The sequence below is a fragment of the Narcine bancroftii genome, chromosome 2, assembly GCF_036971445.1.
Source record: "Narcine bancroftii isolate sNarBan1 chromosome 2, sNarBan1.hap1, whole genome shotgun sequence".
NCBI classification, from domain to species: Eukaryota; Metazoa; Chordata; class Chondrichthyes; order Torpediniformes; family Narcinidae; genus Narcine; species Narcine bancroftii.
Window position 1 is genome coordinate 367,096,965 of NC_091470.1, and position 11,615 is coordinate 367,108,579.

The following is an 11,615-nucleotide window of genomic DNA, read 5'->3' on the forward strand; positions in this document are numbered from 1 at the left end:
CCTCTCCTCTTGCATGAACCACAAGATCTTTGACCAGGCTGAACTAAGCAATCACAACCCATCTTCCAAATGGGGTTTTCCACAAGCTTGTCAGCTTGTCCTGTTCCAGTCCCAGCTGTTGCTGCTGAACTCTAGAACTGCAGAACTGAATTTTTTTTCTCTCTCTCTCTCTCTCTCTCTCTCTCTCTCTCTCTCTCTCTCTCTCTCACTCACTCAGAGAAAGCCTATTTTACTCTCTCTGCTTGCAAAACCACATAACTCTCTTAAACACCAAGTTCCACTCCAGACAGCCTGCGGCTCTAACCAGTTGTTTCATCTGTTGCCTTTTTATAAAGAACAATCCATTAGTGAAGTCTCTTGGGGACTCTCCAAAGCTTTTGCAAAGGCTCTGTCTAGCATGAGCAGAGCTCCAGTATTTTAAATAAGATCTGTTTTAAAGTGTTCGTATGTGACCTACACTAAAAACCCCACCCCAATTTATTTCCCAAAAACATATCTATTTACAATAAAAACACAATATAATCTGTCACAGTACAAACTCCTTACAGACAGTGCAGGATTCGTATCACCTTGTGCTAAGCACGATGCCAACCGTACTGTCCCTCTACTCTTATGGCATCATGGTTACTGTGCCAACAAAGCGGGTTCAAATCCCACGCTGTCTTTAAGAAGTTTGTACGTTCTTCTCCTGGCTGCCTGGGTTTCCCCGGAGGCTTTGGTTTTCTCCTACCGTTTGAACCTTACCGGAGGGGTTGTAGGCCAATTGTGTGGCATAGGCTCATGGCCCAAGGGGCTGTTATCGTCTAAAGTTAAATTAAAACATTTAAATTTGAAAAATTTTAAATCCTGTAGTTGGTGTATCCTACATAGCAGTTTGGCTGCAGCAAGTGAGAATTATGATGCATCTGTACATTATTCCGATGTATAAGAGAATAAGTTCAAGGTCAAAGATATTATCATCTGACTGTACACATGTAAGCAGATAAAATAGCACATCTCCAGACTGTAGTGCACACACAGTTTAATAACATACATGTACAGAAATCTAATAGAAATTAAATATGTACAAATATTCTGGAATAATTTAATCAGTTTCCTTATTACGAGTTACGGGATACCGTGCAACAATCTCACAACACGTGAGAAACCCTCATTACTCATAGCACAGTACAGACTCTTTGGCCTACGATGGTGCCAACAAAAAGCAGCCAATGTATTAAAAGTCCCACCCCACCCCAGTCACACTCTCTTCACCCCCTTTCCATCGGGAAGAAGAATCACAAGTGTGGGATCGCGCACCACCAGATTCAAGGACGGTTTCTTTCCCGTCACTGTCGAACTCGTGAATGAACCTCATAACCAGTAAAATGATGCTGCCTTTGCTCCGTAGCAACTGATCTCTCTCTGTAACTCTGCACTGCTCTACCGTGCCTCACTTCAAGTTCAACTCAAATTTATTGTCATCTGATTGGACAAGTACAATCTGACGAAACAGCGCTCTCCGGTCCTCATTGCAAAACATGCAGACACACACCCAGATAAAACACACATGCATACAAACAATACATATGCAAGACAAGTGTTTCATCTCGACAAGTAAATAAATAAATATAGTTTTATACATATCAGAGTCTCGGATGTTTAGTGTGGGTAGTTCCTTTGGCGTTCTCACTGCCCTTGGGAAGAAGCCTGGTGGAACTGGCTCTGATACCTCCCGATGGGAGCAGCTGTGTGCGGGGGGGGGGGGGGGGTGGAAGGGGACCTCAGTGATTTTCCGCACCCTCTTCAGACAATGATCCAGGTAGATCACATCGCTGGGGGTGGAGGGAAACTCCAGTGATCCTCTCTGCCACTCTTATGGTCCAGTGGATTGACCTCCGATCCATTTCTCTGCAGCAACCATACCCACACTGTGATGCAGCTGGCCAGGACGCTCTTGATAGAGCTCCTATAGAAGGTTGCCATAATGGCAGCCGGCAGCCTTGCCCGCTTCAGTCTTCTCAGAAAGTGCAGTCACTGTTGTGCCTTCCTGACAAGTGAGGAGATGTTGAGTGTCCACGGGAAGTCTCTAGTTAAGTGAACTCCAAGGAACTTGGTGCTCTCCACACTCTCTACTACAGAGCCTGTTACCGTGCTTACGTTGTTGATGTGTAGTGGAGGGTGGTCGCTCCTGGTCCTCCTGAAGTCCACGATCATCTTCTTCGTCCTCTCCACGATGAGACTCAGATTGTTCCTATCGTTCCATATCACGAGATTTTCCACCTCTTCTCTTCCATGCAACTAATCATTGTTGCTGATGAGGCCGACTCCTGTCGTGTCGCCTGCAAACAATGACACTGTTGGAACTGGATCTGGCGATGTAATAGCATGAACAGGAGTAGGCTGAACACAACAGCCCTGAGCCCTTCTACTACCGACCTGCACAGACTGTGGTCTTTCCGTTAAGAAGTCCTGGAACCAATTACAGAGAGGGGTGTTGAATCCCAGCGAGGACAGCTTCTCCACCAGCCTCTGGGAAATTAAACACCGAGCTGAAGTTAATGAACAGCGTATGAGACGTCATTGGTATCAACCTGTTCTTCTCATCAAACCGTGCATAGAAGATATTCAGTCTGTCCAGGAGACGTCATTATTCTTAGTTCGCAAGGTTGACTTGTGATCCGTTATAGTCTCGATCCCTTGCCACGTGCACCTCGTGTCGCCGGTGTCGCACAGCTGTCTGTGGATCTTCTGTGTGTAGCCTGCTTTGCCTTCCAGATTGCACGGGAGAGTTCAGCCCTGACTGATCTTAGTGGCATACTGTTCCCCTGTCCTGAACGCATCATCACAAGCTCTGAGAAGGGCCCGGATCTCTGCATCGAATTGTGGTTTCTGGTTAGCCCTGGTTGTGAAGCATTTGATCTTGGTGATCTCCTCAATGCACTTGCTGATGTAGCCAGTCACTGAGCTCATGTAATCCTCTATGATTATACACAGGCTGCCTCCCTGAAACAGCACCAGTCTGTGGTCTCAAAGCAGTCTTACAGCACTGCTATGGCCCCACCCCACCAGCCACGTCCTGATCTCCCTGTGAATTGGCCTAGATTGCTTTGCCAACAGTCTGTATGCCAGGGTTAACAGGATTTGTATATGAGGTATCCAGTTGGACATTATACACCTTTGTACACATGGCAATCCAAATTCAAGCTTACCAAGGGAGAGTGACAAGGTTTGTTTTGTCAAGTTTACTGTCATCTGATTGCACAGCTACAACTCGACGAAACAGTGTTCTCTGGTCCTCGGTGTGAAACACGCAAACACACAACCAGACATTACACATATGCAGACAAATAATGCAAATGCAGGACAAGTATTTGTATATACAAATAAATAAATAAAATACATGTACAAATCTATCCATCTATAAGAAAGCAGAATGAAATAAAGGACAGAGAGTGGAGTGACCAAGGAGAAATCAGTTAGAACAGAGCAAAGGCAACATTATCTGAGCAATGTGGGGTTCATTCAGGAGTCTGATAATGGCAGGAAGGAAACTCTCTATAAAAATGGTGGTGCATGATCTCACCCTCTGGAACCTTCTTCCTGATGTCCATCCTTTGGATTCAGTTAATCACACACCGCGCCTCCCCCCCCCCCCCCACCCACACTGTGCTTTTTATCCTTACCTGTGCATAGCAGGTCTGGCCGGGGGAGGAAGCTGGGTTTCAGGCAATGGGCCGGGATTCTCCAGGCACTTTGAGCAGGATTTTGTGTGGTTCCTCATGTGGATTAAGCACACCTGCACAAGAAGCTGATGAGGAAACTTCCAGCTGTCCGCACCTTCTGCCATTTCTCAGCATTATTTTAATTATCTGCCGATGTGCCTGACCACGCGACATCAGAATGAAAGGCCTTTTGGCCCATTAATCCAGTGCCATCTGCATGGAAGAGTATTGCGATAGTCTTGTTCCGCTGCCCTTTCACCCACAGCCCTACAAAAGGAATTAGAATCTGCTACCACTGACCTCCTGCCTGTTCATTGCTGACCATAGAACATCGAACAATGCACACAGGAACAGGACCTATAGATCAATGACATCTGTGCTATTCATGATGCTGAATTAAACCATATCTCTGCTGCCTGCACATGATCCATATCCCTCCATCCCCTGCATGTTCATGTCTCTATCGAGAAGCCTCTTCAACGCTACTATCATACCTGTTTCCATCTCTTCCCCTGGCAGCCCGTTCCAGGCACCCACCCACCACTCTCTGTGTAAAAAAAAAACCTGCCCTGCAACTCACTTTTAAAATTCCCCCTCACCCCACCCCTGAGTGCATGTCCACTGATTTGTGACATTTTTGCAGATGACACAAAGATTGGAGTTGTTTGCGGACAACGAGGTTTTCAAAGCTTGGAGAGGGATCTGGACCAGCTGGGAAAATGGGCTGAAAAATGGCAGATGGAGTTTAATGCAGACAAGCATGAGGTGTTGCATTTTGAAAGGACAAACCAAGAAAGGACATACACTGTAAATGGTCGGGCACTGAGAAGTGAGGTAGAACAGAGGGATCGGAAATACAGATACAGAATTCCCTGAAAGTGGCATCACAGGTGGGCAGGGTTTAAAGAGAGCTTTAAATGTCATTGGCCTTCATAAATCAAAGTACTGAGTACAGGAGCTGGGATGTTATGGTAAAGTTGCTTAAGACATTAGTGAGGTCAAATTTGGAGGATTATGTGCAGTTTTGGTCACCAAACGACAGGAAAGTTATCAATAAGATAGAAAGAGTGCAGAGAAGATTTACTAGGATGTCACTGGGACTTGAAGAACTGAATTATAAGAAAGGTTAAACTTTATTCCCTGAAGTGCAGAAGAATGAGGGGAAATTTAATAGAGCTATAAAAAATTATGAGGGGTCATTACAATAAATGCAAGTCGGCTTTTTCCACAGAGGGCAGTTGAGATACAAACCAGAGGAATGGGCTAAGAGTGAAAGGGGAAAAGTTTAGAGTGGTTCTCAACCTTTTTTTTCCACTCATATATCTCTTTAAGTAATCCCTATGCCATCGGTGCTCTGTGATTAGTAAGGGATCGCTTAAGGTGGTACGTGGGTCAGAAGGGAAGGTTGAGAACCATTGCTCTGGACCCAATAGTTTCTGAAATATTTTGCTTGAGAAAAATGGTCATTGACCCATTTCCTTTGGAGTTCTGAAATGGTTCACATAACGAGTCAATGAGGGATGATTAAAACAGTGGTTTTCAAACTTTTTCTTTCCATCCCATACCACCTTAAGCGATCCCTTACTAATCACAGAGCACCGATGGCATAGGGAATACTTAAAGTGCTACGTGAGTGGGAGGAAAAAAGTTGAGAACCACTGGAACAATTAAGTGATTTATTGCTGTTAAGTATTGAGGCTGTGATTGGATAGTTGAATGCAGATGTGAGAAATTGTGACAATTGTCTAGGGCTGCACAGTAGTAGTGTTGATAGACTTAAGGTTTCATAAAAGGAGGTACAGTCCTAGTAGCAGTTGGTGAGACTTAAGGGTAGATTGGGTTATTAAAATTGTGCTTTTGTTGAGCAATGACTGAGGAGAGCTTGAAACTGGCAAGGTAAGAGCAGGTAAGGAAGTTTATTATATAAGTTGATGGAGTCAGCTAGGGATTGTGGGAAATCTGAGATGGTATACTTATCCCAGGCAACCATGCCTGCAGAATGAGCATTCAACTCTGGCTACTTGCAGACTGTGTTTGGCAACTAGAGCTGGAGTTGGATAAAATGTGGATTATTCAGGAGGCTACAATATTGATAGAGAAGAGTTGCAGGGAGGTAGTCACCCCAAATAGACAGGACACAGATAACTGGGTGACTATCCAGGGAGGAAAAAGGGAGAAACAAGTAGTGTAGAGTTCTCCTGTCAATGTTCTCACTGGCAATAGATATATTGTTGGTGGAGATGATCTACCAAGGACAAGTGAAGCCTCCAGCACAGGCTAATATCTTGGTTCAGAAGGGAAGGGCTGAGAAGAGGAATTTTTTTATAATAGGGGACTTGTTGGTTAGGAGGGCAGACAGGAAGGTTATTGGAATACATTGAGACTGCAGGTTGGGAAGTTGCCTTCCAGATGCCAGGGTCAGGGATGTCTTGGATTGACTCCACAGCATTCTGGAAGGGGGGGGGGGAGGAAAACAGCTGGATGTTGTGGTCCTGGTGTGGACCAATGATATAGATAGGAGTAGAGAGGAGTTCCTCAAGAGAGAATTTAGGGAGTTAGGAAGGAAGTTAAAAGGTAGGACCTCGAGGGTATCAATCTTGGGATTGCTGCCTGTCCTACGTGCTAGACTGGGTCTCAATAGGAAGTTACAGTTGATGAATGTGTGGCTAAAGAGTTGAGGGAGGACTTCAGATTCCTTGATCATTTCTGGGGATGGTCAGACCTCTACAAAAGGGATGGGCTGCACCTGAACTGGAAGGGGACCAATATCCTGGCAGAAGGGTTTGCTGGAGCTGTTATGAGGAGTTTTTAAACTAGTTTAGCGGGAGGGGGGGGGAATCAAAATGAGAATGAAGAGATTGAGGTAGTAGGGAAACTGGGAGCTATGATGGAGAAAGAGGAAAATAGAAAAGATGACTAAAAGGCCAGGTAACCAGGCAGGAGAAAGTGCTGTTCAACAAGAATATAGTAAAAATGATATCAGAAGTGGGTGTAAAGGCACTGTACTTCTCAACGGGGGCCATAGCACATTTAAGGGTCACTGGCTGAAATTATAAAATATTATCTATGTTTTTTTATGTAGTCAGTAGGAGAGAAATACAGAAGAAACCAGCTAAACATGACTGCTTCACAGGAAATAGGGCCCATAATTATTGACCAGAGACCTAAGGGGGGGGGGAGGGTCATAACCCCCATAGGTTTTGAAGGGTAGTAGGAAACGAGAGCACCTAGAGGATACCCAAGCAGACAGTTTATCAACACAAAAGTCTGTAGACCCTGTGATTGTAGTAAAAACATGCAGAAATGTTGGAGGAACTCAGCCGGTCTCGCAGTGTCCATGGCGGGGGGTAAAGATACATTAACGATGTTTCGGGTCTGATCTCTTCTTCAAGCTATAAGCAAAGAACAGGAAGCATAAGCATAAAGACTGAAGAATGGCAGGGCTGAGGAGTCCAGACCAACAAAAGGTGTTAATTGGATATAAGAGGTGTTATGCTTGTTCTTTCAAGAAGAACGACTTTACATGGGTTTAACGCTTAACTGACTTTATTTTCCTTGAGTTTCTTCAACCGACTTTCAGCGAAAACGCCCGTGACTCCCATCATCTACCACTTCTGGTTTCCAGCTAATTATGCACATTGCATGCTGGGAAATGTAGTTCTTATACATAATAACACATCTTTCTCCTTTAAAAAAACACAAACACAATGCTATGTCTAACAAAAGCACCTTTGTGGCCAGTCTCAGCACCTTTCAATCAGTCTCTGAGGTGGATGAATAGTCCTTTTTGGTCTGCTATGTGTACTGCTTACATTTCTTGCATCAGACCTAGTGTCAATAGGTAAGGCATATTTCACATGAAGCAGTGGTCTGGCTTATGTCTTGATTCGTTCTTGGCCAGTACATCACCTCTCGAGCTCTACACTTGCATTTTTCCACACCAAGAAGTCCTTTGTGTATCTTCTGGAGCATTCCTTTGCGAAGCGACTCTAGGATCACAAACCTACTCCTTTTGAAGGCTATATTTTACAAATGACAGTTCATCTCTGCATGCCCAGTAATCCCAAATATCCATTGGACGGTCATTCTTAGCTGCCGGCCATCCTTTCTGTTTTGTATCTTTGAGCTCTTTCATTGTTTCATCTGTCTCTGTGCTTTCCTGGTCTCCTCTGTTCTATCCCTGTATATTGGAAATGAGGTGATAATCATGTCAACATAGGCCTGTACTGTATTAACCTCTTTGTCGCTCTTTTCTTTCTTGTCAACTGCTTGAGACTGCAAATATGTATTTTCCTGGCGTATAAACCATTTTCACATCGTATTTCTACAGCCTTTCCAACTTGCGCTATACTCTCATGGGACAGCCATGAAACCAGTGGTTTATGGTCTCTCTCCACTTCAAAAGCTTGTCCATAAATGTGTTGATGGAACCTTTCACATGCATAAGTGCTGGCAAGAAGCACTTTCTCTATCTGTGCATAGTTGGCTTCTGCCCTTGGTGCATAGGCCACAGGTTTCCATGTGTCCTCATGCCTTTGCAGTAGTACTGCTCCAAGGCCACATCAGGATGCATCAACTGAGATCCTGGTGCACCTATCCGGATCATAAAATTTTACTACAGGCTCTTCTGTTAGGACTTTTTTGAGAGCCTGGAAGCCCTCTTCTTGCTCGTGCGACCAGATCCACTCTGTTTTTATGCTCAAGGAGTGGTGTTGACAAGGTCAACAGATGAGAGATGAACTTAGCCAGGGACACCCTCCCCAAGAAACATCTCACCTCCTCATTGTTTTGGGGCCTCACAAAATTCTCAAGGCTGGATCAGGCTTCACTCTCTGTTCACATATGGCAGTTCCTATGAAGATTGGTGTCTTTATGCCAAACTCACTTTCTCCTTATTTAATTTCAAATTGACCATTCCGGATCATGCCAAACATTTGCCTTAGTCGCGTAATATGTTCATTCTTGGTTGACCCCCATACAATGATGTCGTCCATCATGGTCTCAACTCCAGGTATACCTTCAAAGATCATGGGGATGATTTTATGGTAGAATTCTGGTGTGGAGAAGATCCCATATGGTCGCTGAAGAAAGTGGTATTTTCCTTGAGGAGTGTTGAAAGTACATAGTCTCGAGCTTGCCTCATCGAGCTTCACCTGCCAAAACCCTGATGATGTGTCGAGCTTGCTAAACTACTTGGCACCTGCAAACTGGGACATGATTTCCGCCTGTGTTGGCAATATTGAGATCTCTTGGGTCCAGACATATACGCAATGCTCCATTTTCCTTTTGCATGATGACCAGTGAGCTAACCCAACCTGTAGGTTTTTCATTTTTCTGTTTGACTTTCCTCCATTCCATGCATGCTAGTTCTTGTTTAAGTTTGTCTTGAAGTGGAAATGGAACTTTCCTGCATGCAACAGGAACCAGTCTCATCCACGTGGATCTTGTGTACACCAGGTAAACATCCTCAAAGACATCCATGTACTCTTCCCTGAGTGTTGTGTCCTCATTTTCGGTCTGTGAAGCCACGAAGAAAACTCTTTTCACCAGGTTGAGCTCTTCATGTGCACTCAGCCCTAATATGATCTGTACTGTCCTTTCTACAATCAGTAGCTGTGACTTTAGATACTGCTCTTTGTGTTTGAAGGTCACCATACAGCCCCCTTTCAGTGGAACATTCTCTTCAGTGTAACCTGAAACTTTTAATTTCACTGGATAAATCTTGCTCTTTATGGTGAGGGTCTTGTATTCGCACATAGATAACAGATTCACCTGGGCTCCAGTGTTGAACTTAAATGGAATTACTGTTTCATTCACAGTTACAGGAATGATCCATTCTAAAACAAAGGGATTTAGGAGTGATGGTAAATAGTACCCTCAAGGCTGATACTCAGGTAAATGGTGTGGTGAAGAAGGCATTTGGAATGTTGGCCTTCATAAATCGGAGTATTGAATTCAAGAGTAGGGAGGTTACGATGAAATTGTACAAGGCATTGGTGAGGCCAAATTTGGAGTACTGTGTACAGTTTTGGTCACCAAATTATAGGAAAGATATAAACAAAATAGAGAGAGTGCAGAGAAGGTTCACGAGAATGTTGACAGGATTTCAAGATTTGAGTTATAGGGAAAGGTTGTGCAGACTGGGGCTTTTTTCTCTGGAGCGTAGAAGATTGAGGGGGGGCTTGATGGAGTGTTTAAGATTTTAAAAGGGGTAGACAGAGTAAATGTGGATAGGCTTTTTCAATTAAGAGTGGGGGAGATTCAAACTAGAGGGCATGGTTTAAGATTGAAGGGGGAAAATTATAAGGGGAACATGAGGGGAAATTTCTTTACGCAGAGGGTGGTGGGGATGTGGAATGAGCTTCCGGCAGACGTGGTCGAGGCGGGATCATTGGTTACATTTAAGGAAAGACTAGATAGTTACATGGAGAGGAGAGGACTGGAGGGGTATGGACCGGGTGCTGGTCAGTGGGACTAGGAGGGTGGGGATTTGTTACGGCATGGACTAGTAGGGCCAAACTGGCCTGTTCTGTGCTGTAAGTGGTTATATGGTTATATGACCACCAGCAGTAGCAGCTCTACAACCTACAGAGTAGTCTCTGTAGTGAATCCACAAAGAATTCCTCTATTTCTTTGTCCACAGTGTATACCTTTCTCTTGGTAGCCCCTGGTTTGCAACATTGCAACTCCTGCTCCTATCTTCTATGTTTCTATGTTACTTTGCAAAGTGATCTTCCTTCCCTTATCTTTCCATAGGCAGGACACATCTTTGGAATATGTCAACCTCCTCACCTGCTGCATTTGCTGTTTGAGTTTACCACTTTGCTTCGTTGTTGCTTTGGGAAACCTCCTGGTGCTCTGCTTCTCTGTTTTCACCGCATGCATTCTTATGTCTCTCTTGTGCAGCTCGTGTGGTCTCTGCTGCCCTACACGTATTCACAGCCTTTTCCAGTGTCAAATCTTTTTCAAGAAACCGTCTTTCTCCAAGCCCATTATCTGGGATTCTGCAAACTATTCTACCACTAATGCATGAATTTTTCATATCTCCCAATTCACAGGACTTACTCAGTGTGTGAGGCTCAGCTAAGTATTAGTCAAAGCTCATACCTTGTTTCTGGTCACAGCAGAAAAACTTGAATCTCTCAAACGTGACGTTTTTACTTGGAACAAAATATTCCTCAAATTTTGTCATCAGAGTGTCCAACATGTGTCTCAACAATTTGAAGACTGTTATAGACGTCCAAGACATCTTCACCCATCACATGCAGAAAAATAGATGCTTTCTATTTTCCAACAGTCTCTTCTCCCATTCCACCAGCTTCTAAATAAATGTTGAATGGCTGTTTGAAGTACTTCCAATTATTGTCTAGATTTCCGGCAAACTGCTTCGGTGTAGGACACACATGTCAAACTCTGGCCCGCGGGCCAAATTTGGCCCGCGATATAATTATATTTGGCCTGCAAGATCATATCAAATCAAATGCTCCAGCCCCAATTGTTACTGAAATATGTTGCTTGAGAAAAATTGTTATTGGCCCATTTCCTTTGGAGTTATGAAACCGTGCACATAACGAGTCAATAAGGTACGATTAAAAGAGTGGTTTTCAAACTTTTTCTTTCCACCCCATCCCACCTTAGGCGATCCCTTACTCATCACAGAGCACCGACAGCGTAGGGAATACTTAAAGTGGGATGTGAGTGGAAAGAAAAAGGTTGAGAACCACTGGTTTAACTGCTTCATTGGGGCAGGTATGAGAGAGCTAGGCTCGCTTCTAATCTTTTGATCACCTTTGGAGTCTGTAGTTGCCATTTTCCAACACGAGGACTACAGTTGTGCCAATGAAAGTTAAAGAAGCCATTATGAGGCTTAAAAACAAGAATAAAACAGTAAGAGACATCTCCCAAACCTCA